General features: G+C 41.9%; 1 protein-coding gene across 18 annotated transcripts in view; it reads right to left on the bottom strand.

The window, feature by feature from the left end:
• LOC139755660 (FMRFamide receptor-like) overlaps positions 1-27,691 on the bottom strand; it is a 786,605-nt gene that overhangs the window by 270,279 nt on the left and 488,635 nt on the right. For 5 of the 18 annotated variants that reach the window (XM_071674292.1, XM_071674295.1, XM_071674304.1 and 2 more), the window contains exon 1: positions 6,661-7,332. The exons of 11 other annotated variants lie outside the window; for them this stretch is intronic. The gene's annotated coding sequence lies outside the window, so the exon portion shown is untranslated. Of the gene's footprint in view, positions 1-6,660; positions 7,333-27,691 lie in introns of those variants that run through there. 2 more of the 18 variants (XM_071674297.1, XM_071674300.1) reach the window with 1 other exon arrangement.

The following is a 27,691-nucleotide window of genomic DNA, read 5'->3' as shown; positions in this document are numbered from 1 at the left end:
AGACGACAATACCTGTCCATTTCCTCATTTAAGATATCCAATTAGCTATATCTACCATGGAACGGTAAGAAGTGGCGGTTGAATGCATTGAACTAATTCTGCTGACTACAAACTTGCTATCAAATGATGCCTATGCCAAGCAACTTCATAACCAGCACTAAAGGACACGAGGAATAATGAACCAAACTGGACCATTTGGCCAAACAACGAAGCCTGTGAGAAACACACATCATAAGTATTTGTTAAACGTTCAGGTAAGGAATATTCAAGAGTTCTACGCCACGATTCGTACCGATATATCTTAAATTCGTAACTACATAGCTGGATCAAATTCGTATAACTTAGACTGGATGCCACACATATTTGGGATTCAGATGTGCGTAAATGGGATCCAGACGTACATCACTGGATGTGAACCCACTAGCATGGATTATACAGGATGTTTAAAAAAATTAACACTTCTATGGAAGCAACTTCATTAGAGAAACAGAACCAATATTATGTTTTCAAAAGTCTCCACCTGCTTACCATCCCTGTCCACATATTCTTGGAATCTTCTACAGGTGGTATCCAGAGCCCTTAGGCACACTGGGTATTGTTACTCATCATGTGGCTTCGTAGCACAAGCACGTTCTCTTACCATTCCCACAGCCAGAAATCACACGGTGTGAGGTCTAGAGAACATGCTGGCCATGCCAGTGGTCCTCCTCTTCCAATCTAGCCCCTTCCAAATTCCCTGTTAAGGTAGGTACGGACAGCAACAGCATAGTTGGGTGGAGCACCATCCAACTGGAAGTATCCAGTTAGCAAGATTCGTAATGACAGGTTGTCTTCTGCGTAGTTCTTAATCATGTGCAAGACGTCACGACCAGCGATTGTGGAGTTCTCAAAAGAATACGGCCTTACTGTGCAATCACAAGTTTGAAATCCATATACATGCAAATGGATTCATAAGAACATGGCTTTTGTTCCTGTAAAACAAAATTATCTCGTAAAAGAATTCCACACAGAACAACTTTAGTGTCCTGTGTGTGTGTGTGTGTGTGTGTGTGTGTGTGTGTGTGTGTGTGTGTGTGTGTGTGTGTGTGTGTGTGTTTAAGACGAGGTCTCAGCATTTTCCCCTCAAAACTTGTTATTTCTGAGACATTAATTCCCAAGTTTTAATTAGCTGTCTTAGTTTCGTACATTATATTAGCCAGGATGGCCATGAGTTATCCTCCAGAACCAAACTCCCCCAAAGAACATCTCTTTTGATAAAACAATGCGAGAAAAAAAAAACACGATTCTCCCGAGGAAAGAAAACTGAGGATTAAATCCTCAATAACAGCTCATGTCTCGTTGCTACCGTATGCCTGTCTCTTTAAGTTGAAAGGTATTCAATTTTCTATTGTGGAGAAGAAAAAGTAGTTCTGACAGTCGCATCATCCCGAGAAAGTTTACGTACTGACCCCATGTCAGAGAGAGAGAGAGAGAGAGAGAGAGAGAGAGAGAGAGAGACCCTACAGGCTATTTACAAAGACATCACATGTCACACAGACTCCTAAATAACCCGAAAGAGCGCGACGTACGGGCTGCAGTATCGTGTCTCTCACAACAGTTCGACCATATCCCTATGGTCATTTCGGAAGTCTGCCCTTTGCCCCCTACAGGTCTGGTTCTCTCTGACAAACCTACCGTGTTTATCTTTGATCTGACGGTATGAATGCACAGCCTATAAGCCCATCTCATTCTGACTCATCTGACAATACACCTTGTTCTAAGGGTCTTCTAAATTTGCTGAACATTCTATCGTGTTTCCAACGGCTGTAGGCATCGGATAAAGCAAATCTGGGCTCCAGATGCCTACGCAATCTTCCTTTATTGTTCTTACTTTATCTTTAAACTTCAGTTGGCATACTTTACTGTCTTCCATGCCCAGCATGTTTACAAGAAATAATCTTCGACTCCAAGGCAAAAGTAGAATGCTTGTGTTATTTACACAGGTTTCGCAAGTAGACTTTAACAAATGTACTTTGAAATGCATTACAAGGAGACAGCTGGCAAATTAGGACACTTGATCAATATCTTTTAAATGACAGGATGCAAAAGGGAATTATATTACGATGCGAAGTTCACTGCCCCCATTGTTCAAATCTTCGCCCGCAAAAGGTACTGTGCTAGCTCCTCTACTGTTTCTCATACTAACATCAGATACTGGTATCAACGCACGATACACCTACACATCATCCTTGGAAGATGCCACTTAAAGACAGAACGACAGTTTCATTAATAAAAGTACAAGGAAGAAAAACTGTCAGCTTAGCGATGATGGCGTTGAGAACTTTCGAAATGAAAGGGGCCAGAGCTCCTCCACGTCTGACAGGAAGGGAACCCTCTGGGCCCCACTCGGGCACACCAGTCACCCTCCTATGTCCATGTACAGTACCCAGTGTACGCTATATACTGGCCTCCACCTACTTCTAGATATGTGCCCTTGACCCACACTCAAACCGAAATTCTTTGTCTGTCGAAACAAAAAATATTTCAAAACTAAAATCTGACCCATGAATACAAAATACGAGGCAAATGTTCTCCTATCGTACTATTACTGAACTACTACCATCCACAAACAGCCTGAGAAACTACCTGTTGTTACCACCGGATTCGCCAGGTCTCTTGTTAGGCACGTACCTTTTGTTTCCTGACGGGCCCTGTGCGCCCAGTTCTCGAGAGCCTACTCACCCAGAAGACGTCAAACGCCCCGTATAGTCTTGAAACTACAATAAGAATTTCGAACTCACTCCCCGTGGCATTAAGCCTTAAGACTGTACGTCTCCCAGTTGTCTGATAACCGCGTGGTTGATCGTCCTACTTCCACCGGTCAAGACTACTGATGATACCACCACCGTCTGTCCGCATCGACACGACAAATTATCCGAATCACTGAGGCATTATGATTGCTCTAAAAGTGCACCCGTTAGAACGTACATGCAAAATACATCATATCAAACAAATGAGAAATACTAAGAGGCCTAGTACCTAAGTTACAGACAAAAGATATTATCTTGCTGGAATAACAGACTGGGTGTAATGTGCTAATATGATCTAAAAGGGAGGAGAGATGCTCTTAGAACATCTGGTAGATTAACTTGTATGTTAGGGGCCCACGCCATTCAGCTAGCTACCAGAAAATAAAATAAAAGAAACGTTATGAGGACCCCTTGAATTCCTCAGGGAAGTAAGTGGGTTGCTCTCTCCAAGGTACATTTGACCAACAAGACTGCACAGATTGGAACAGATTACGGTAAGCTGCAGCATCAAACAGCCCGGTGGGACACTCACTTAAGGAGGAAGTTCGGTGGCAAACACATTTGCCTTCACCTTCAAACTGATATGCGTGGGTGGAAGACGTCCCCAAAATTATCAATGTAAGTTACACCAGGATAAATTTTGCAGGTTCCTTATGATATGCTCTCTCTCTCTCTCTCTCTCTCTCTCTCTCTCTCTCTCTCTCTCTCTCTCTCTCTCTCTCTCTCTCTCTCTCCAGACACGTAACTGAAACTTTACTATCATGAATCGTAGTACTACCAAGGGAATGAATAAGTACATATATAAATACTCTGACCGAGGACCCTGCCAGCAATTCTCTCAAGGGAACAGTGCAGCTGCTAACACACTAATGGCCAAGAGTAGATTGTGTACACTAAGAACCCAGACCTATAAGATGATTACGGGAGATGTGAAGGAGAGAGAACAAGTGGAAAATCCAGTGGAGCAGGAAGGGCACAATGAAACGTAGATATCAGGAGAAATGTGGACGAAGAGAAGAGAAAAAGATGAAAAGTTTGACAAGAGAAAATGAGACAATAAGAAGTGTTCCAGAATTTGAAAGAAGGAAACAAGATCAACACGAAGAGTTGACCAGGAGATTCAAAGCTCTGAAAAAAATGAAGGATAATATAAAGGATCCGATAGAGAGAGAGAGAGAGAGAGAGAGAGAGAGCGAATGTAATACAAACCTCATGCTATAAAAGCTTAGGAAAAATGAATACAAGAAAAAGGCTAGTAGATTTAAAATGAAGAATGAAGCTAAAAAGTGAAAAGTTCGAAAATACAACGATGGAATAAGAGCAAAGATAACAATGAAAAATAAATGAATAAAAATTGAAAGAACACAAAGTGAGAAAGTATCAAGAAACGTATTAAAGAGGAGATAAATTGGAGATGGAAGGATGGAGTGAAAAAGATTTGAGTGATCGGGGCCTGAACATATAGGATGACTAAAGGCTTGCAAGGAATAGAGTGAATTGGAACGATGTGGTATACCGGGGTCGACGTGCTGTCAATGTATTGAATCAGGGCATGTAAAGCGTCTGCAATAAACCATGGAAAGGTCTGTGGGACCTGGATGTGGACATTATGGGAAGGTTTGTAAAGGCTGTCCTTGGCACATACACGTAGTCCGTGCCTGCTAATCTCATCCACCGCTGAACATCACACACATCAATCTTCATATATGGTAATGACCGCATGAGTATCATGTATTACATGTGTAATTACTTACTTGTACTGTACGGAGAGGATATCTACACTTGTGGGATCCCCATCTCTTGCACCTTCTCTGATATCATACATACATACATCAAACCATGTGTTGTCCATACTCACAAACTCATAGCCCAGTTCATTCCATGCATCCACCTCTCACATACTTAAAAGTGCTTTATTATGTCTTTTCTAATAAGATTCTTGCTTAATTTCACGCTTTGGCCCCTGGTTGCTCTACCTTTGCACCGTTCAATAAAACTTTTCTCTGCTGACATGATCAAAATGGCATTAAAGCATAAGGAATGTGATTAAGACCCCAGTCCACAAACATATAATCTCTCCATCTCACGTACAAAACTTCACATATGCATATAACCCATATGGCTCGCTTCTACGTAACCCTTGATTTCCTGGGTGAAGTAATGTGCGCTAGCCTTCCCCTTTTGGAAAAAATCTCTTCTTAAGCACTTGTAAGTTCTCTCTCTCTCTCTCTCTCTCTCTCTCTCTCTCTCTCTCTCTCTCTCTCTCTCTCTCGCTGATGGTGTAGGAGCATCACATGCAGCTGAAGCTACTTTAATGCACTCAGCTGACGTTCCAGCAGCACCACACTCAGCTGACGATTCAACGGCACCACACTCAGCTGATGCTCCAGCAACACCACACTCAGCTGACGCTTCAGCAGCACCACATTCAGCTGATGCACTGCAGCACCACACTCAGCTGATACACTGCAGACCACACTCAGCTGATGCTGCAGCAGCACCACCCTCAGCTGCTATAGCACCACACTCAGCTGCTGCAGCACCACCCTCAGCTGCTGCAGCACCACCCTCAGCTGCTGCAGCACCACACTCAGCTGATGCAGCACCACACTCAGCTGATGCTGAAGCAGCACCACCCTCAGCTGCTGCAGCACCACACTCAGCTGCTGCAGCACCACCCTCAGCCGCTGCAGCACCACCCTCAGCAGCTGCAGCACCACACTCAGCTGATGCTGCAGCAGCACCACCCTCAGCTGCTACAGCACCACACTGATGCAGCAGCATCGTCCTCAGCTGATGCAGCAGCACCATCCTCAGCTGCTACAGCACCACACTCAGCTGATGCCGTTATGAACGTAACCTGATGGTAGCATGAAAAACGTTTGCCAGCTCTCAAACGCAAGTATTTATCATTTGATCATCAACTGGCGGGACTGGCATTGCGGTACTGGATAATACGTCAGTCTTCCCTACATTTGCTTCTTGTACATCCTCATTTTCTATCTCTACTTCACTGACTTTCTCTTCTGTACCTTCCATTCTTGTACGTACTCCTATATAATCTCTCTAACTCTTTTCCTCTCCTTCACTGACTTTATTCTTTCATTAACGTATTCATATATTCTCTCTCATTCACTGACTTCATTCTTCTATTCCCTCCTTTCATTTACTGTTTTCTTAACCTTTCTAACTTTGTGTCTATCTATATTTCGTATTCCTTTACTCCTCCCACTTCCTTCTACTTTCCGTTCACTACCTTTCTCCGCCTTTAATCCGTTATCTATTCCCCTTCCCTTCTATATCCATCTCATCCTTTCTAACCTGCATTTATTCTCCTTCCCTTCTATTTCTAGTTCCTTTCCGTCTTCGTTTTCCTTCTTCCTCTGACACCCACATCTGTCTCCTCCCTCCCTCTTGGATTTAGGCCCAAGTCATGGGTCGGATTTTTTACCAATTAATTCCTAATGTCTTTGTGGGACGAGGACCCAACATGGCTCGCTTACTGTAAGTAGATAGATAGATAGATAGAGAGAGAGAGAGAGAGAGAGAGAGAGAGAGAGAGAGAGAGAGAGAGAGAGAGAGAGATACATTATATCATTATTACTACTCGTTACTTCTACTACTTCTGCTACTACCGTTATCATTATCATCATTATTACTATCATTACCATTCACCATCATCGTCCTCATCATCCTTAACCCATATAATCAATACCATCAGCATAGTAAAATCACCACTGTTACTATAACCATTTACCCACCAATATAATCAATATTCATACGCAGCTAATGTTAATACTCTTAAAAAGATAACACTAACTGTATTCCTAAACACTTTTCGCAAAAAAGAATAATGCTTCTCACTACTTACCACCTGTTGATGCCGCAGGTCCTGTGAGACTTGTGTCACATGATGATCCAATACTGTTTTCTGAATTTTCAGTAACACAGCGTTACAGTGATGATAAAAAACACTAATACTAGAATTCTAGCACGCATTTTCCTTTTTCTATTCGTTGTTTTTAGTCACTACAGATAGTGATTTCAATGTCTGTTCCATGTATGATGATTCTTTTTTTCTGCAGTGGTTCTCGATTGGTTTCACAAAGTTCTGATGTTAATGTCGTCAGTGGAGTTTATGGGAGAACTGTCACTGCTTATTATGAAACGTGTGAGTATGGTACATTTACAAGGATCTAAAAGTTTTCCTTACACTCGCCTCGAGCAGTTATTTCACGATCCCTATCCTCACGCACCTTAAGAGTCTCGTATGTATTTTTCTCGGATCAGTAGTCGAAACACTAGGGAACGAAACACTACAGTGCCTAAAGTTTATCCGAACTATTCAACATTTTGCGTCTCTAATTACTATTTCAATGTTCCATACGCGAACGTACAAATTGGCACCAGACTGTCTCCAGTTGATATAAATTAAGGGAATATACATACGGGATACGCTAGTAAGGCAATAAAAGTCTAGATGTATGTTTGCACACGTCTTACCATCACGGGAGCCAACACCAGACTGGTGTGTTGGACGCCGCTGGGGCCTGGGTACTGGGTAACCTATTCAGAATTTCTTCATGTATTTGGGACTGTCCAGAAAATAGGAGAGAGAATTTCAGATCACGGAGGCAATCGACGCAAAATCGATAATTATGCAATGAAAATAATTCACAGACAACAACAACGTTGATATAGACCTATAAAGAGGAAACTGATATATGAGTAAAGTAAATAGGTTGGCGGAACGTCCTGGGAACGACCGCAAAGGTTTTTACCGGTAGTAATAGTCATCCCTAAACTTGCGGAGACTAACGGCGTCCGTTGGCGGTTGCCGGTTATGCTCTTTGAAGGTAATAATGGTAACCTTATGGGTATGACGGCAGGGCCTTTGATCTGAAACCTAAAAGGGTCAGGTCAAAGGCCAAGGGCATTCTCCCCGTCGTGATTAAGGGGTCGTGCCCGTCCTGCTCAAGATGTCAAACGATGACAGGCAACAATTAATTCTCTGCGTATGTGACAGGTAGGGCACTCAGTGCTACCTTAAGAGCTGACATCAGCAACTGTGTTTGCAGGGCGACGAGAGAGAGAGAGAGAGAGAGAGAGAGAGAGAGAGAGAGAGAGAGAGAGAGAGAGAGAGAGAGAGAGAGAGAGAGAGAGAGAGAGCTATTTCGATAGTGGTAAATATCAGAATGGAAATCAGTATTTAACTATGGGTGACATAGGTGGAGGCTGATGAAATCTGAAGTTGATGGAAATATAGATGAAACGAAATTTATAGAAAAAAATTGAGAAGGAAAAGAAGTGGGAAAAATAAAAATGCACTGTACGAGAGGAATTTATGTTTGTGTGACCTAAAAAAAAAGAGAAAGAATGAGTGGAAATATTCATAAAAAGAATACAACATACAGGGAAAATAATATGCACATAAAAACTGTTGATAAAGGTGACGACTAACCTAACCTCACGTAGCCCTGGATAACTTTTATGAGGACTTTGGGGATCATCAGTCAAGAACTTTTAAACTATTGGTGGAACAGTCAGATGGATCCCATGCCCCACTTGACACTTCCCATAAATTCAAGATGTCTGTAAATCCCTCCAGTGATCAAACAATGATCTAGAATTAATATTTACTCACCTAATACCCTCCTTGCTTCCACTAGGGATAGGGTAAATCGGGGAGAGGAGGGACAAGGGATTTTGGGGAGGAAGGAGGGAGAAGGTAAACAACGTTACTCTTAAGCAGTAAGACGGCCTCCAGCACAGCTTCCAAGAGCACTATTAAGTTTACTTGCACTGGTGGACGGGTCGCCTTGCAGACTAGAGTTGCTTATGTGTTAAGCCCTCAGTGATGCAAGAGCAGAGGTTCTACTCTCTGTATGTAAGTGTTACGTTTACCGTGGCATGAACTTACTCTTTGCGAGGTTTCTGTGACCAACGGCCGGGTGCCCTAACCTAAGGCTACTTACCTACCTATCTAACTAACGCTACCAAGGGTCTTAGTCAAGCTATTGTCCGGATAAGACCACGAAAAATGACGTGAAACTCACATCTGAGGCGCAAATATCACATCATAAGTTCTTGTGACCACCATAAAAACGGATCGAGGTTTTCCATCTTCTCAGACCCATCACGATCCTTACACTAGGGTATGGTAGTGATAGTGGCATGGAGGGAGAGGAGTAGCAAGACAGCTTACGGAGGGAAGAACAGGAAAGAATTTCTTAATGGACAAGAGAGATAGTCACATAACGCCATGACATGGCTCGGCGGTAGTCACCCAGTCCTATGGGGTTGGGCCTCACCCCATCTCGTCTTAAGAATTACCTAACTTTTCCAATGTCTGCTTGGCTACTTTAACCTCCGGCATGTTAGTTTGACCTTTGAGCACGAGGGTGCGACCCTCTGAGAACCATCGGACAACCCATGAGCATGACATGACAGCCTGGGCTTTGACCTAATAGTTAAGGTTCTGGTCAAGGGCCTGGGATCTTAACGTTAGCGCTCAAGAGGTTATACGAAGACGCAGAGCATTATATTAAAACAAAGTGACTCCCGCCAAGTGTTAAAGACAGTAGGATATGGTTTCCGTCCCGACTAGAGTGTTAAGAGACTGTACTGTGCTGGGTGGTCTCAGCCCCACTCATTTTGCTAGAGACTGCATAGTACGGTCGTCCCGCCTAGTGTGATAAGAGGCTGCAGCGTGTGGCTTCTGTCCTGCCCAGTGTTTCAGAGACCGCGGACTGACCCCTTGCCCACTGTAGTCCAGAATGGTAGATCGGAGAGGAAACTTTGCAACAGTTGTATTACGGAACTCGGGAATAATAATGCAGATGCTTCCTCCCTCTTGTTTACCAGTTTTGTTGCCGAATGTTATCATCTTTCAATATTACAAAAGAAGGAGAGGGAAAATATACTAATCAATTTCACCCGCATAGCTTTCGCAGCGTTTGCTGGATGAAGTGATTGATGGCTGCTATATTCTAAAAACCTGTGATATAACCAACATATATACAGTTACGACAAACTTAGAAAAATGTACAGTCCATGGTTTCGTAGCATACGTCATTCCCATAAAAATCACTCAAAATATTCACTTCCAAGTGACACACACCTCAATGGTTCCCTGCCTTCTACAGCAATTTTGAGTGACAGTATCAACTTGCGTCTATAAGAAAAGCAGTATTTCACAGCTCGAGCCACACACTCTCATCCAAGACACAAGCAAAACTCCCCTTTCCCATTTTCTCATCTGATTATCTGAGATTTTAATGTGAACGTCGAAAACCGAGGTTCATTTGAATTTGGTTTCGTTTAGCGTTTCCCCCCCATCCATGGACTAATGATCCGATACACATCCCTAAACTCAAAACCCTGGCCAGAACCCCTACATCCAAGGACTGACCTGCTACACATCCCTAAACTCAACAACTCGTCCAGAACCCTCCTCCGCCCACAGACTGACCCGCTTCACATCCGTTCAACGCTGTCTAATAGCACATCTGTGTCTTGAGTCCCCTGTGTACTCTATTCTTTGCCACACCTACCCTCGATCCATCTGGATAAATACAACTACTTCATCCCGATTAGCATGCGAGGAACATTGTTCTTTTCGCATTCACATTGCCTCATTAGTCATGGATCATGCGGGTGAATGACTGGAGTGATTCAAGCGAAACTAAACAGTTGTCAGATTGCCAACCAGAACTTTCAGACATGGTGTTCACTGGTCGAGGATACAATGAATAGATGGCTTCGGTTAACAGGTGTGATAAAAGAAGCGCTTCCCGTCAGTCGCACCATCCAGATGCAAACAGCTGCATGTTCCTTACTACTCGCGGCCCGGGACCAGGCTTCCTATAACCTGCAATACACAGAGTGTTTTCAGTTACTGTCTCTTATGGACTTTCAGGACCCAGTCTAAGGGACTCTTAGAGCTTCGAGAGTGCGCCCCACGCAAAAGCAGGGTAAATATGGACGCCTCTGTAAAGAGAAGGTCCTTGACGACACCTCTCTTTTTTGCCCACTGATGATGATATAGCTGTCAACCCACTTAGGGGAGAAATTTGGAACCAACTACTGCTGCATGACAACCATTAGTAAACGGTAAAAATCACTGATACCAAGACAAATATCTGGAGATATAAACCAGCTATATATGCAGAACAATTAAGAAATTCAGAGACTAAGAGATCAGGCTAACAAATTAGGGGTGTCTCAAGGTGAGATTAGGGTGACACAAACAATGAATAAAGTCTTAAATGAGTGTGCCGTTCCCAAAACATATACAGTTATAGATGAGCACAATACAAAAACTAAACGTTCGGACAAAAGACAGAGCAATGCGTGCAATCGACATGCGGTTAAAAACAGGCGCAACATGAGTTTACATGAGAAAAACAGACAACAGGAGTCCTGATTGGCTCACGACTGCGTTGTCAGGTGAAAAAAAAGGAGTTTAATTTGACAAGAAAATGTAATTCCGCGCAGCAATTCTTAAGGCTATCATGGACTCCCAGCTGCTGCATATTAGCCTTCTAGCGTCCCCGTTACCGCTGTTGTCTATAGTTTATTTCTAGCATTTTTTCTCAGTTTACCTGAATTCATAAAAGAAATTTGTCTAAACGACTTCTGAAAGTATTTATAGTCTTAGCATTCACTAGGTCTGACAGTAACTTATTCCAGTGCTCAACACACCTATAGGAAAATAAGCTTTTTCCCACGTCCGTACTACATCTTTTAGCTTTGAATTTTATTCCATTTGTCCTAGTATCCGCATTTTCTTACATTTCGAAAAGATGTTCGGATTTACTTTATCGGCCTTGTTCAAAATTTTGAACACTTTGATTAAGTCGCCGCGAAGTTTATGTTTTTTTCAAGGGAGAAGAGATCCAATGATTTTAGCTAGCGTCTCTTCATATGTCACATTTCTAAGGGATGGGATCAATTTTGTCGCGCGCCTTTGTACTTGCTCTAATTTTTCATGGTATTCTTTATAGTCTGGGGATCAAAACTGGACTGCATATTCAAGGTGTGTTTTTACTAGAGAATTATAAAGTGTGGGAATTTTTTCTAGTGTCTTGTAATGAATGTTCCTGGCTATGAAACCTAACATCTATTTGTCATTTTTACATGCTGCTTGACACTGTTTAGTGTACTTCAGATTGTAGCTAATGGCAACTCCAAGGTCTTTTTCTTCATTTACTTTACTTAGAGTATTTCCGAATAGTCTGTAGTCGTAACGTACATTCTTGTCTCCAAAGTGCATAACTTTACACTTGTCTATATCACACTGTATTTGCCATCTGTCAGGCCACTCTGCTAGTAAGATCTCTTTGAATCATTTCGCAGTCCCGCCTATTTACAGCTTTACCTCCTAGGTTAGCATCGTGAGTAAAACTGAAGATCTTAGAAATAAGACCGAGTTCTAGGTTATTAATGTATATAATGAAAGCATTGGGTCTAGGACCGTCCCCTGTGCCACACTACTCGTTACGTATAGCCAAACTGAGGCTTCGCCGTTTAATACTACATGTTGCTTTCTTTCGGTAAGCCAGTCTCTGATCCATGTGCAGAGTTCTTCACCAATTCCGTGTGTTTTGAGTTAGTTTAAAGGTCTCTTTTGAGGTACTTTATGGAAACCCTTTTGGAAATCTGAATATACCACATATGCAACATATACAGTGATGAAGTTGTGGAACTTATACGATAGACATACAGTCTTACAGAGTACAGTATGCAGTAAATAAACAATCATAAAGTAGCTTAATATATACAGTGAATATGCAGTCATGAAAAAGTATAACATATACAGTAAATGTACTGTCATAAATCGTCTTACGTATACTTTACGATGGTTTCGGTTGCTTTCCATCCATCACAGCTCAGTCTGGGATTAAGTGGCGATGTGATTCGTGTGATCAACCAGGTAGTTTAAAGCCAAGGCCTGTGGGTCTACATACCCTACGCAATTTGACTATACAGGTGCAATTTATAGATATTCGTCCAATAGTCTCTAATACTTCCCCATTATGCGATTAAATGATGCTTCAAACACCAGGAGGCTAAAATTGAACAGCGTAGGACACCAAATGCTTACAGGGGTTTATCTTATGGGCTTATGGCACATTCAGATTTCCGCAGGGATGTGTCACCAAATCTTCCTAGAGCATCGGTGCTCTGAAAAATGCCACCATCAATTTTATCTCCCTTGTCTTCAGGGTTCGCAGAATCCAGCCCGACATTTTTTTTCTCTTTCTCTCCCCGAGGAAGCATCTGCTGGTCTGTTGTGCTCGCTGGAGTAAGGTCAAAAGATATTATTTCTTTGGTATTTCTTTGGGGCCTTTTGTATTGATCTCTAGATCAGATGGCATTAGTTTGGGTCTGGTATTCTATAAAGTGAACTTTCCTTCATTTCCCTCATGACAGTGACAGACAGACAGACAGACAGACAGACAGAAAGACTAAAACTTAGAATGATGCAAGGGCGCTGTGAAACTAAAACTTGAAGCCCTAGAGTGAACATTTTTTCTTAAAAAGGGATACCTTACTGGAAGGCAGCTGGGACTGTGAGAAGCTAATGAGACTGAAAGAGCCAACTTCCAGAGGAAGGAAGGGAAAACAGGAAGAAAATTCAGCCCCCGGCAGAGGAAGAACGTCAGGAGGCGGAAAGAGCTGGAAGCGAAGAGACAGAGGGAGAGTTAAGAAAATACAACAAAAGCTGTAAAGACAAGAAAAATCATGAAGCACTAAGGAGAAAAATGAGGTGAACACAAGTTATCAAAAAAGAGTAAACTCGAAATGCGAAAATTCATGACTAAATGTGTCTTGCAATAGATCTTGTGGTCATGTGATCGTGGGATTCCTGAGTACTACGTCGATAGAATTACAAACTCTTAACCTCTGATCTGAAAAAAATTAATAATAAGCGTAATAATCTACATAAAGAGGCACTCTGTGAAGTCAGGAAGACTGCACTTCCCTGGGCGGCTGCAGCCTACAACCAACTGACACGGAAGGTGTAGGATGATTCCGGGCTCACCTCAAGAAGCCTCTGTGGGAACTCAAAAGATCGAGAATATGTAAATACTAGACCCAAATTCACTATCTACTGCGTTTCAGGTTGACGGGCTGAAGAATCAGTGAATGACACACAATCATGAATTGTGGAAAGATGGTAAAGATGAAAAATGAAAGAGTCCCCTTTGCTGCAGTTGGAGACCCGAGTGAAAAGAACTATTATCTAGTCTACTGGCAGGGTTGAAGGAGGGAGTGCCCAATGTAAGAATTGGTATCGAAATAATCAGTGCCGAAAAGAGGTCATAATTTACTACGTCACATTTCCAGAAAGAGTAAAGCCCATATATGTCTCCAGATGGCTTACAGGTGAGCTAGTCAAGCCAGTCACAAGTCTGATGAACCGCCTTAGTCACTGGTTTGATGGTCCAGCCCAGCCAGAGGCCTCACGGATAAATTCGACCAAAGGCGTTTGGTGGACTAACTCAGCCGTAGGCCTCATGAGTCAACTCGACCAAAGGCCTCTAATGGACCAATTCCACCACAGGTCAGATGGACCATCTCAGGTGGTTACAGTACCTAAGATGTGTAACTGCTTAATAGTCTGCACAGTTATCATTGCTGTGTCATCATTCTCATTAACACAAACGCGCCATACAGACATGTCTTTCTTCACAAGTACACAAAGGCTACAGCCTACTGCCTTGGGCTATAGGATTTTCATTATTGTATCCAAACATCATGTTTCTTTATTCTACTGAGCTTTTTTCTTTTCTTTTTTTTTTACGTTGCAGGCTCCATTCACGGACAAACGTCTACATCAAGGCATGGCCTTCACTGAAATACAGAAAGGTTAATGAAAGGGGAAAAATAAAAGACAAGGGAAAGTATTTACAAATTTTGAAGAAAGTAAACAACTTGTCTTAAAATGCTCCAAGCTATGGTTATTGCGAAAGACTTGAGATGGTAGAATGTTCCACAGCTTAGAGGAGTTGGGAGAGAAACAGTTATCAAAACGGCCCACCCTTGAGTTGCCAACGACCACACAATAATCATGAGACGAAACAGCCTGGCGTGTATTGCTTGGTCTAGCTAGTGGTGGGGGCACACAAGAAGCCAGCTCTAGGGAGCAAAAACTGAAGTAATACAACATGCAACTATCGCTTTTTAAAGGGTGTCGTCTCTTACATTATGTAAGAGGTTGCTCCTTGATGTGCGAATCAGCTCCAATTTGCGATCTAGGAACGTTAAGAGAAACTGTTGGGTCTTTTGGTAACCCGACAGTTCGCGGGCCCCAAGCTATTATGACGAGCCCTCGAAGTAACCCGAGGCTCCTGGCTGTCAAGATGGGCCTTCAGGTGCCCTTAGGACTGGCGGACCCTCAAAACAACCTCCAGTTGTTATATCCTCAGATGCTTCGACGAGCCCTCTAGGTAGTCCAGCATCTTGTGACCTCCCGGTTGTCAAGAAGGGCTCCGAGGAAACCCAACGGCTGACGACCCGCCATCGTCCTAGCGAAACGAAAATTCCCCAAAACACTGATAATGAAAATGTTCGGCACCTAAGAGGCCACTGTAGAAGATGCCAATGTGTGTAAGGAGGTTGGAAATTGGGTTTTAAAATGAAATCTGTGAAAGGAGTTAAGCAAGGAGGTTGGTTACCACTATACAGCACCAATAAAGTGCCATTACGCGGAAATACAAAACGGTGCATCAAGAGTACAGTCAAATGAAACTGTGACATAAAAGTATTCTGGAACAATCTGGCCACAAAGATGGCCTAACGGAAGTGCCAGACCAGCCCAGGCATATAGGGTAAAAGAAAAAAAATGTAAGCAGACATAAATGATTATCTACGTACGACTTCCTTCGTTCGCACACAATGAATTACTTCTGATATCATGACCTAACGCCCCAAATTTAAAGCGCCCACACGTACGAGTGACTCAAGAGACTACTTCATTTGGGTAGTCACTTGTTTACCAAATGGCGTCCTAGCTACGTCTCTTCGTTAAATATCAAATGACTGTTAAATTTCTTTCTTGTATCTCCCATGATGATGTGATTATTACACGAAAGTGCACCTGGGAATTTATCGTGTTTCATTTCCCCGTGGACTCATAAGAATATATACATATGTGTGTGTGTGTGTGTGTGTGTGTGTGTGTGTGTGTGTGTGTGTGTGTGTGTGTGTGTGTGTGTGCGCGCGCGCGCGCATCAGGTTTATGCTTTGAAGAATGTATGTGAAATACTTAGAAAAACAGATGAATTTGTGTATAGCATTTATGGATCTGGAGAAGACATATGATAGAGATGATAGAAATGCTCTGTGGAAGGTATTAAGAGTATATGGTGAGAGAGGTAAGTTGCTAGAAGCAGTGAAAAGCTTTTATCGAGGATGTAAGGCATGTGTACGTGTAGGAAGAGAGGAAAGTGATTGGTTCCCAATGAATAATAGTTTGCAGCAGAGGTGCCTGATGTCTCCAATGGTTGTTTAATTTGTTTATGGATGGGGTTGTTAGGGAGGTGAATGCAAGAGTTTTGGAGAGAGGGGCAAGTATGCAGTCAGTTGTGGATGAGAGGGCTTGGGAAGTGAGTCAGTTGATGTTCGCTGATGATACAACGCTGGTGGCTGATTCGGGTGAGAAACTGCAAAGCTGGTGACTGACTTTGGTAAAGAGTGTGAAAGAAGAAAGCTGAGAGTAAAGTGGATATGAGCAAGGTTATCAGGTTCAATAGGGTTGAGAAGTAAGTTTGAATGGAGGAAAACTGGAGGAAGTGAAGTGTTTTAGATATCTGGGAGTGGATTTAGCAGCGGATGGAACCATGGGAGTGAAAGTGAGTCACAGGGTGGGAGAGGGGGCGAGAGTTCTGGGAGCGTTGAAGAATGTGTGGAAGGCGAGAACGTTATCTCGGAGAGCAAAAATTGTTATGTTTGAAGGAATAGTGGTTCCAACAATGTTAACAATGTTATATGGTTACGAGGCATGGGCTATAGATAGAGTTGGGCGGAGGAGGGAGGATGTGTTAAAAATGAGATGTCTGAGGACTATATGTGGTGTGAGGTGGTTTGATCGAGTAAGTAATGAAAGGGTAAGAAAGATGTGTGGTACTAAAAAGGGTGTGATTGAGAGAGCAGAAGAGGGTGTATTAAATTAGTTTGGTCACATGGAGAGAATGAGTGAGGGAAGATTGACAGAGGTGCCAGAGGTGGAGGGAACGAGAAGTGGGAGACCAAATTGGAGGTGGAAGGATGGAGTGAGAAAGATTTTCATCGATCGGGGCCTGAACATACAGGAGGGTGAAAGGCGGGCAAGGAACACATTGAACTGGAACGAGGTGGTATTGAACCAGGGCATGTGAAGCGTCTGGGGTAAACCATGGAAAGTTTTGTGCGGCCTGGATGTGGAAAGGGAGCTGTGGTTTCAGTGCATAACACATGACAGCTAGAGACTGAGTGTGAACGAATGTTGCCTTTGTTGTCTTTTCCTAGCGCTACCTCGCACGCGCGCGGGGAGGGGGGTGCCATTTCATGCGTGGCGGGGTGGCGACGGAAATGGATGAAGGCAGCAAGTACAAATGTGTACATGTGTATATATGTATATGTTTGTGTATGTATATGTATGTAAACGTTGAAATGTATAAGTATGTACATGTGTGTGTGTGTGGGCGTTTATGTATATACATGTGTATGTGGGTGGGTTGGGCCATTCTTTTGTCTGTTTCCTTGCGCAACCTCGCTAACGCGGGAGACGGCGACAAAGTATAATAAATGTTAAATAAATTAATAAAGAGCTATCATGATTCGAAACAAAATTATATGAGGATGCATTTCAACAAGTGCTGGTCGTTATATCCTAAGGTAAGGAGAGAACAGTCCATCACCGACCAAACCCATCATTACGGAAATACAGTGACGCAAAAACGAGATAAATACGACGTCTCTCAAGAGCAACGTCTAGAACTTCTCCCACTAACACTACTTTCAGGATACTCTTCAGGGGAAACCAATGGTCTGCGGAACACTATTCATTGGGGACAATCTAAACCAACCAACCAACCAACCTCTCTCTCTCTCTCTCTCTCTCTCTCTCTCTCTCTCTCTCTCTCTCTCTCTCTCTCTCTCTCATACATATATGTACAGATATTCCCGTATGCACTACGTCGGATGCAGTACAACTTACTGGGACACAAATCACTAGTAGTGTTTATGCTGTTAAGTGATCATCAACAGTACGAAAGAATATCTATTTGACAATCGAATCAGGTTAGAGATTTACTGTGGGTATTTTGGTGTTAGCTCACAGCCCTTTTCTGGTTGCCACCATCTTGGTGGTAGCCTACGAGCACCGCTCTGGCGGCCACCGGTACCCGGTTGGCAGTGGTCTCTAGCATCACTCTGGCGGGTAGCGGCCTCCAGCACCTGCCTAATGGGGGACACCAGAGGCCTCTGCACCGCGCTTGTATTTCAAGGTCTGTAAATTTGATATACAGAAAAGAAGCAAGAATAAGAAAACGTTATATGACCTTTAGCTGACTGAATAATGTTCTGCCATAAATCAAGTAGAGGTAAAACAGCGTCCATTCAGAAAATGCTGATGACCAGGCACTACCCACTACCCGGAACGCCAGTTTGGGATACCCGTTACTGACGGGTTATTACGCCAGCTTCTGGCACTCAGGTGACAGGATAATTGGCCAAGGTAGTCAAAGGGCAATTTGTTCGGAGGACCCAATAAGCGAATTACTTATTATATATATATATATATATATATATATATATATATATATATATATATATATATATATATATATATATATATTTTTTTTTCATACTATTCGCCATTTCCCGCCTCAGCGAGGTAGCGTCAAGAACAGACGACTGGGCCTCTGAGGAAACATCCTCACCCGGCCCCCTTCTCTGTTCCTTCCTTTGGAAAAAAAAAAATGAGAGGGGAAAATTTCCAGCCCCCCGCTCCCTTCCCTTTTATATATATATATATATATATATATATATATATATATATATATATATATATATATATATTTTGCAGGGAAAAAATGCAAATGAGTGGGAGAGGTATAAAAGAAAGAGGCAGGAGGTCAAGACAAAGGTGCAAGAGGTGAAAAAGAGGGCAAATGAGAGTTGGGGTGAGAGAGTATCATTAAATTTCAGGGAGAATAAAAAGATGTTTTGGAAGGAGGTAAATAAAGTGCGTAAGACAAGGGAGCAAATGGGAACTTCAGTGAAGGGCGCTAATGGGGAGGTGATAACAAGTAGTGTTGATGTGAGGAGATGGAGCGAGTATTTTGAAGGTTTGTTGAATGTGTTTGATGATAGAGTGGCAGATATAGGGTGTTTTGGTCGAGGTGGTGTGCAAAGTGAGAGGGTCAGGGAAAATGATTTGGTAAATAGAGAAGAGGTAGTAAAAGCTTTACGGAAGATGAAAGCCGGCAAGGCAGCAGGTTTGGATGGTATTGCAGTGGAATTTATTAAAAAAAAAAAGGGGGGGGGGGGAGGTGACTGTATTGTTGACTGGTTGGTAAGGTTATTTAATGTATGTATGATTCATTGTGAGGTGCCTGAGGATTGGCGGAATGCTTGCATAGTGCCATTGTACAAAGGCAAAGGGGATAAGAGTGAGTGCTCAAATTACAGAGGTATAAGTTTGTTGAGTATTCCTGGTAAATTATATGGGAGGGTATTGATTGAGAGGGTGAAGGCATGTACAGAGCATCAGATTGGGGAAGGGCAGTGTGGTTTCAGAAGTGGTAGAGGATATGTGGATCAGGTGTTTGCTTTGAAGAATGTATGTGAGAAATACTTAGAAAAACAAATGGATTTGTATGTAGCATTCATGGATCTGGAGAAGGCATATGATAGAGTTGATAGAGATGCTCTGTGGAAGGTTTTAAGAATATATGGTGTGGGAGGCACGTTGTTAGAAGCAGTGAAAAGTTTTTATCGAGGATGTAAGGCATGTGTACGTGTAGGAAGAGAGGAAAGTGATTGGTTCTCAGTGAATGTAGGTTTGCGGCAGAGGTGTGTGATGTCTCCGTGGTTGTTTAATTTCTTTATGGATGGGGTTGTTAGGGAGGTGAATGCAAGGGTTTTGGAAAGAGAGGCAAGTATGCAGTCTGTTGCGGATGAGAGAACTTGGGAAGTGAGTCAGCTGTTGTTCGCTGATGATACAGCGCTGGTGGCTGTTTCATGTAAGAAACTGCAGAAGCTGGTGACTGAGTTTGGTAAAGTGTGTGAAAGAAGAAAGCTAGGAGTAAATGTGAATAAGAGCAAGGTTATTAGGTACAGTAGGGTTGAGGGTCGAGTCAACTGGGAGGTAAGTTTGAATGGAGAAAACCTGGAGGAAGCAAAGTGTTTTAGATGTCTGGGAGTGGATCTGGCAGCGGATGGAACCATGGAAGCGGAAGTGAATTATAGGGTGGGGGAGGGGGCGAAAATTCTGGGAGCCTTGAAGAATGTTTGGAAGTCGAGAACATTATCTCGGAAAGCAAAAATGGGTATGTTTGAAGGAATAGTGGTTCCAACAATGTTGTATGGTTGCGAGGCGTGGGCTATGGATAGAGTTGTGCGCAGGAGGATGGATGTGCTGGAAATGAGATGTTTGAGGACAATATGTGGTGTGAGGTGGAATGATCGAGTAAGTAATGTAAGGGTAAGAGAGATGTGTGGAAATAAAAAGAGTGTGGTTGAGAGAGCAGAAGAGGGTGTTTTGAAATGGTTTGGCCACATGGAGAGAATGAGTGAGGAAAGATTGGCCAAGAGGATATATGTGTCAGAGGTGGAGGGAACGAGGAGAAGTGGGAGACCAAATTGGAGGTGGAAAGATGGAGTGTAAAAGATTTTGAGTGATCGGGGCCTGAACATGCAGGAGGGTGAAAGGCGTGCAAGGAATAGAGTGAATTGGAACGACGTGGTACATCGGGGTCGACGTGCTGTCAATGGACTGAACCAGGGCATGTGAAGCGTCTGGGGTAAACCATGGAAAGTTGTGTGGGGCCTGGATGTGGAAAGGGAGCTGTGGTTTCGGTGCATTATTACATGACAGCTAGAGACTGAGAGTGAACAAATGTGGCCTTTGGTGTACATTGAGATGTATAGGTATGTATATTTGCGTGTGTGGACGTGTATGTATATACATGTGTATGTGGGCGGGTTGGAAGTGAGTCAGTCGTTGTTCGCTGATGATACAGCGCTGGTGGCTGATTCATGTGAGAAACTGCAGAAGCTGGTGACTGAGTTTGGTAAAGTGTGTGAAAGAAGAAAGTTAAGAGTAAATGTGAATAAGAGCAAGGTTATTAGGTACAGTAGGGTTGAGCGTCAAGTCAATTGGGAGGTAAGTTTGAATGGAAAAAAACTGGAGGAAGTAAAGTGTTTTAGATATCTGGGAGTGGATCTGGCAGCGGATGGGACCATGGCAGCGGAAGTGGATCATAGGGTGGGGGAGGGGGCGAAAATTCTGGGAGCCTTGAAGAATGTTTGGAAGTCGAGAACATTATCTCGGAAAGCAAAAATGGGTATGTTTGAAGGAATAGTGGTTCCAACAATGTTGTATGGTTGCGAGGCGTGGGCTATGGATAGAGTTGTGCGCAGGAGGATGGATGTGCTGGAAATGAGATGTTTGAGGACAATGTGTGGTGTGAGGTGGTTTGATCGAGTAAATAACGTAAGGGTAAGAGAGATGTGCGGAAATAAAAAGAGCGTGGTTGAGAGAGCAGAAGAGGGTGTTTTGAAATGGTTTGGGCACATGGAGAGAATGAGTGAGGAAAGATTGACCAAGAGGATATATGTGTCGGAGGTGGAGGGAACGAGGAGAAGTGGGAGACAAATTTTAGGTGGAAAGATGGAGTGAAAAAGATTTTGTGCGATCGGGGCCTGAACATGCAGGAGGGTGAAAGGAGGGCAAGGAATAGAGTGAATTGGATCGATGTGGTATACCGGGGTTGACGTGCTGTCAGTGGATTGAATCAGGGCATGTGAAGCGTCTGGGGTAAACCATGGAAAGCTGTGTAGGTATATATATTTGCGTGTGTGGACGTGTATGTATATACATGTGTATGGGGGTGGGTTGGGCCATTTCTTTCGTCTGTTTCCTTGCGCTACCTCGCAAACGCGGGAGACAGCGACAAAAAAAAATATATATATATATATATATATATATATATATATATATATATATATATATATATTTTTTTGCTTTGTCGCTGTCTCCCGCGTTTGCGAGGTAGCGCAAGGAAACAGACGAAAGAAATGGCCCAACCCACCCCCATACACATTCCTTGATTTAATCCACTGACAGCACGTCAACCCCGGTATACCACATCAATCCAATTCACTCTATTCTTTGCTCTCCTTTCACCCTCCTGCATGTTCAGGCCCCGATCACACAAAATCTTTTTCACTCCATCTTTCCACCTCCAATTTGGTCTCCCTCTTCTCCTCGTTCCCTCCACCTCCGACACATATATCCTCTTGGTCAATCTTTCCTCACTCATTCTCTCCATGTGACCAAACCACTTCAAAACACCCTCTTCTGCTCTCTCAACCACGCTCTTTTTATTTCCACACATCTCTCTTACCCTTACGTTACTTACTCGATCAAACCACCTTACACCACACATTGTCCTCAAACATCTCATTTCCAGCACATCCATCCTCCTGCGCACAACTCTATCCATAGTCCACGCCTCGCAACCATACAACATTGTTGGAACCACTATTCCTTCAAACATACCCATTTTTGCTTTCCGCGATAATGTTCTCGACTTCCACACATTCTTCAAGGCTCCCAGAATTTTATATATATATATATATATATATATATATATATATATATATATATATATATATATATATATATATATATATATATATATATATATTGGAAAGGATCACAATTTTGCGCGTGATCAAGATATTCCTATGAGTCCACGTGTTTCATTTTCCACGTGGACTCATAGGAATATATATATATATATATATATATATATATATATATATATATATATATATATATATATATATATATATATATATATATATATACAGTATAACCAAGGCGGTTATTCTTCGTGAGAGGTATGTTAACAATTTTCTCGACTCGTCCTTGAGATGCATAACTCTCTTTACTGTTTCCTTAGCTTAACTCTAAGTTATCTCTCAGAGCAAAGGAGACAAACGATGGGCAGAGGAGACGGAGGACGGAGCAGATGAAAGAAAGAAGGAAGTAGCAAAGGATACAAAGAAGGAAGGAGCAACAGAAACGGAATAAGGAGTAGAGGGAACAATAGGAGCAGCAAGACGATAGAAGGAGCAGGGGAGACGACAAAAGGAGCAGGGAAGACGACAGAAGGAGCGAGGGGAAACATGTGAAGGAGTGGTACCATTAACTCGCTTGGCTATATCCGTTAAGAGGACGTTTGTTCCAACCATTAAGGCCGACGGCTTCGCCAGTGTCCACCTCCTGGAAGAGCATTCTGAAGTTTCGGAAATTCACGCAAGACACTCCTGGGGATGGCAGGCTCGCGGGAATGGCAGCGATTCCTAAGCCAGGCTTATAAACTCGTTTACTCATCGGACGGCAGCCCGGCTCTCCAGAGGCATTCCTTCCATCTAATACATACGGGCCGACGTTTACATACGAATGGCTGGGGAGGTGTAACCTTACTCTGATATGATCACCTCTCGCACGTTCCGATGAAATTTTTTAGTCTTTAATTGTCGGGGTTAGCTTGAAGATAATATTGAGCTGTCACAGTTGTTTTCCCCACTGTTTATTTATACATATGAGTAGTTCTAAGTGGATATGGAAGAATCATTTTTGAAAGTAGTAGTAGTAGCAGCAGCAGTAGTGGTGGTAACAGAAGTAGTAGTAGTAGTAAAAAAGTAATAGTAGTAGTAGTGGTTGCAGTAGTGGTAGTAGTAGTTACATTATAATAATCATCATTATTACTATTATTATTACTATCATCATTACCATTATTATCACTATTATTACTATTTTTATTATCATCATTATCATTATTATTATTATTATTATCATTATCATTATTATCATTATTATTATTATTATTATTATAATTATTATTATTATTATTATTATTATTATTATTATTAATAGTAGTAGTAGTAGTAGTAGTAGTAGTAGTAGTAGTAGTAGTAGTAGTAGTATTAGTGGTAGTAGTAGCTACATTATAATAATCATCATTATTACTAATATTATTACTATTACCATTATTATCATTACCATTATCATCACTATCATTACTATTTTTATAATCATTATTATCATTATTATTATTTTTATCATTATTATTATTATTTTTATTATTATCATTATTATTATTATTATTATTATTATTATTATTATTAGTAGTAGTAGTAGTAGTAGTAGTAGTAGTGGTAGTAGTAGTAGTAGTAGTAGTAGTAGTAGTAGTAGTAGTAGTAGTAGTAGTGGTAGTAGTAGTAGTAGTAGTAGTAGTAGTAGTAGTAGTAGTAGTAGTAGTAGTAGTAGTAGTAGTAGTAGTAGTGGTGGTAGTAGTAGTAGTAGTGGTAGTAGTAGCTACATTATAATAATCATCATTACTAATATTATTACTATTACCATTATTTTCATTACCATTATTATCACTATCATTACTATTTTTATTATCATTATTATCATTATCATTATTTTTATCATTGTTATTATTATCATTATTATTATTATTATTATTATTATTATTATTATTAGTAGTAGTAGTAGTAGTAGTAGTTGTAGTAGTAGTAGTAGTAGTAGTAGTAGTTGTGGCAGTAGTAGCAATATTAGTAATAGTAGTAGTCGTAGTAGTATTAAATGCTGTGAAGTTGACTAAAAAGAGGAGAGGAGGAGGAGGAGGAGGAGGAGGACTGATACAAGGAAATGGAAACAAAGTAGAATAAAAGACGCCGCATCCCTGACAATGTATCGGACATAAATTCCCTCGTATTGTGTGGCTAGCAAAACCTGAGGCTCTCGTTCTTCAATACAAAGAAAAGACTGGGTTTTAAAAGCATATCATAACTCACAACCCACACCCACCAACCCACAGACAGACAGACAGACAGACACACACACACACACACAGACACAGACACAGACACAGACACACACACACACGCGCTCACACATTATGCGATATGCGACACTCACCCTATTACGATTCTGTCACATTTAGCCCCGAGAATGAAGTACTGAACAAGCAATGTAGACCTATAATATGTTAGGAAGGCGTGGGGAAAAGTGCATCAATAAAGCTGTGAATGAGATTTTGGAAATATAAAAGAGAAAATGGGAAAAATATGGGAGACATTCCTTGTGTCATTGTCTGATACCATTTGTGTCTTGCCTGCCTAATAAACTCTAGAAGATAAGATTTCAAACTCCGTCATCAGAAATTGTTGTTGGTCCTGAATGCTGCAATAGGGCCCCAACCCATCCTTCTAATTCCTGTCTCCCTGAACACTACTACATGATCTGTCCCGTCCTGCTGATACCTGTCTCTCTGAACACTACTACATGATCTGTCCCGTCCTGCTAGTTACTGTCACCATGGACAATGTCCCTACATGAACCTGTCTTAACCAGCTAGTTATTGTAAGAAATGTTCTAGTATGTTGCTCTCTATCTATATAAACACTGCAAGGCCCGTCCCAGCCCGTCGTTCGCTATGTACTTGACCGTGACAGGGTCCGTCCCAGCCTACTCATTCCTGTCAACATTAACACAACGGATTTGTCCTTGTTTACTCGTCCCTGTCTATATGTACGTTACTAGGAGCCGGAATCCCGAAGAAAAAATTGAATTTTAAGAACTTCAGTTTCAGTATACTGTACACAAACCTCTGTAGGTTATCTGTCGACGGAAAAAAGGATTAAACAAAATGAGTACTAGATTTTATCCGACACTCAAGTTACTAGATTAAATTAGAATCAAACGCCAGTTTTTTAGGGTTTAATTCAAGGAGGCGATACGGTAGGTTTCGGCAGTAAATTGTTAACGATAGTCATCCATGGAGGTATTATCGTCTTGGCTTGGAAGTCACAGGCTTCTCCTAACATCATCTTACACGTCCGTGACAATAGGTTGTGGACAGCAGTCTCCCAAGGATGTACATCCCTCTTGACTAATGAGTCCTGGAGTGATGCCCGGAACTATCTTACACCCTCTGTGTCAGCAGACCTCCCAGGGAAGAAATGACTTTGGAGTATTACACCCTGCGTATCAGAACTATTGGTCTTAACTCGTCTCATTGAAACTTATATTTGGATTCGACTCGGTATAGTTCTCCAACTACATTATGCATCAATTCTTCTCTCTCCATCACTCTTCACACTTTTTCCAACTTGTTCTCATTTCCCATTTCCCTCCTTTTCCCCAATCATGTCTTGGCCATCCACCTGAGACTAAAGTCTAATATTGAACTCTGTACTAGCCCTATCATGCCTGATATATAATTCAATCGTAAGAAAGAAAAAATCATGTTTAGAAAAATACAATATATCTGGATGCAATTAAAATCAAAATTGGATTCCTTTTCAAGGGAAAAAAGACTTGTTAATTAAGTTTCACACGAATGTCACATTCATCCTTTTAGTTTATGTCGCGAAAAAGACAGGGAAGTGGAACGATATGACAGCGTTACATTCGTCGTTGATTGCATCAAGAAGGAAGAACAACATTATACCGCCGCTTGGGAACCCAGCTGACGCGCCGACATGCGGTAAACAAATCCATCAGTACGTCGTCAATCACACGCTCGAGCAGCGCTGCTGGGCCAAATCCTGAGAGGGTACAATGTGACGACTATGGTGGTGTTGTCTCACTTGAACTCTTGTTCGTCTGATCTGTCAGTACAATCTTACGTTCGATGTTATATAGGGAACGCTACTAAAATATTTCCGTTAGCCTGACAGGTTCTTAGGAATGAGGGCGTCGAGTTAAGTACTACCCAATAGTACTTGACGACTAAGTATTTTGTATTAGCCTCTTATGTAAGCAACTGAAAGTTTAATTTGTATAAACATCAGCAAAACTAACGTTCACTAGTTACAAAAAGTTAGCCATGTGGAAAATGTATTAACAGTTAAAACAAGAAACAGTTGGTAATGATAACATGGAATCAACACTATTAACCATGACAAGTTATCATAAGTCCAGTATATCCGGTATTCAGGTGGAAAAACTACTAAGTATATATATATATATATATATATATATATATATATATATATATATATATATATATATATATATATATATATATATTTTTTTTTTTTTTTTTTTTTATACTTTGTCGCTGTCTCCCGCGTTTGCGAGGTAGCGCAAGGAAACAGACGAAAGAAATGGCCCAACCCCCCCCCCCATACACATGTATATACATACGTCCACACACGCAAATATACATACCTACACAGCTTTCCATGGTTTACCCCAGACGCTTCACATGCCTTGATTCAATCCACTGACAGCACGTCAACCCCGGTATACCACATCGCTCCAATTCACTCTATTCCTTGCCCTCCTTTCACCCTCCTGCATGTTCAGGCCCCGATCACACAAAATCTTTTTCACTCCATCTTTCCACCTCCAATTTGGTCTCCCTCTTCTCCTCGTTCCCTCCACCTCCGACACATATATCATCTTCGTCAATCTTTCCTCACTCATTCTCTCCATGTGCCCAAACCATTTCAAAACACCCTCTTCTGCTCTCTCAACCACGCTCTTTTTATTTCCACACATCTCTCTTACCCTTACGTTACTCACTCGATCAAACCACCTCACACCACACATTGTCCTCAAACATCTCATTTCCAGCACATCCATCCTCCTGCGCACAACTCTA

This window comes from Panulirus ornatus, chromosome 19 (assembly GCF_036320965.1).
Source record: "Panulirus ornatus isolate Po-2019 chromosome 19, ASM3632096v1, whole genome shotgun sequence".
In the NCBI taxonomy this organism is placed as follows: Eukaryota; Metazoa; Arthropoda; class Malacostraca; order Decapoda; family Palinuridae; genus Panulirus; species Panulirus ornatus.
Note: the sequence above shows the minus strand (reverse complement) of the source record. Positions and strands in the feature narration are given on the sequence as shown.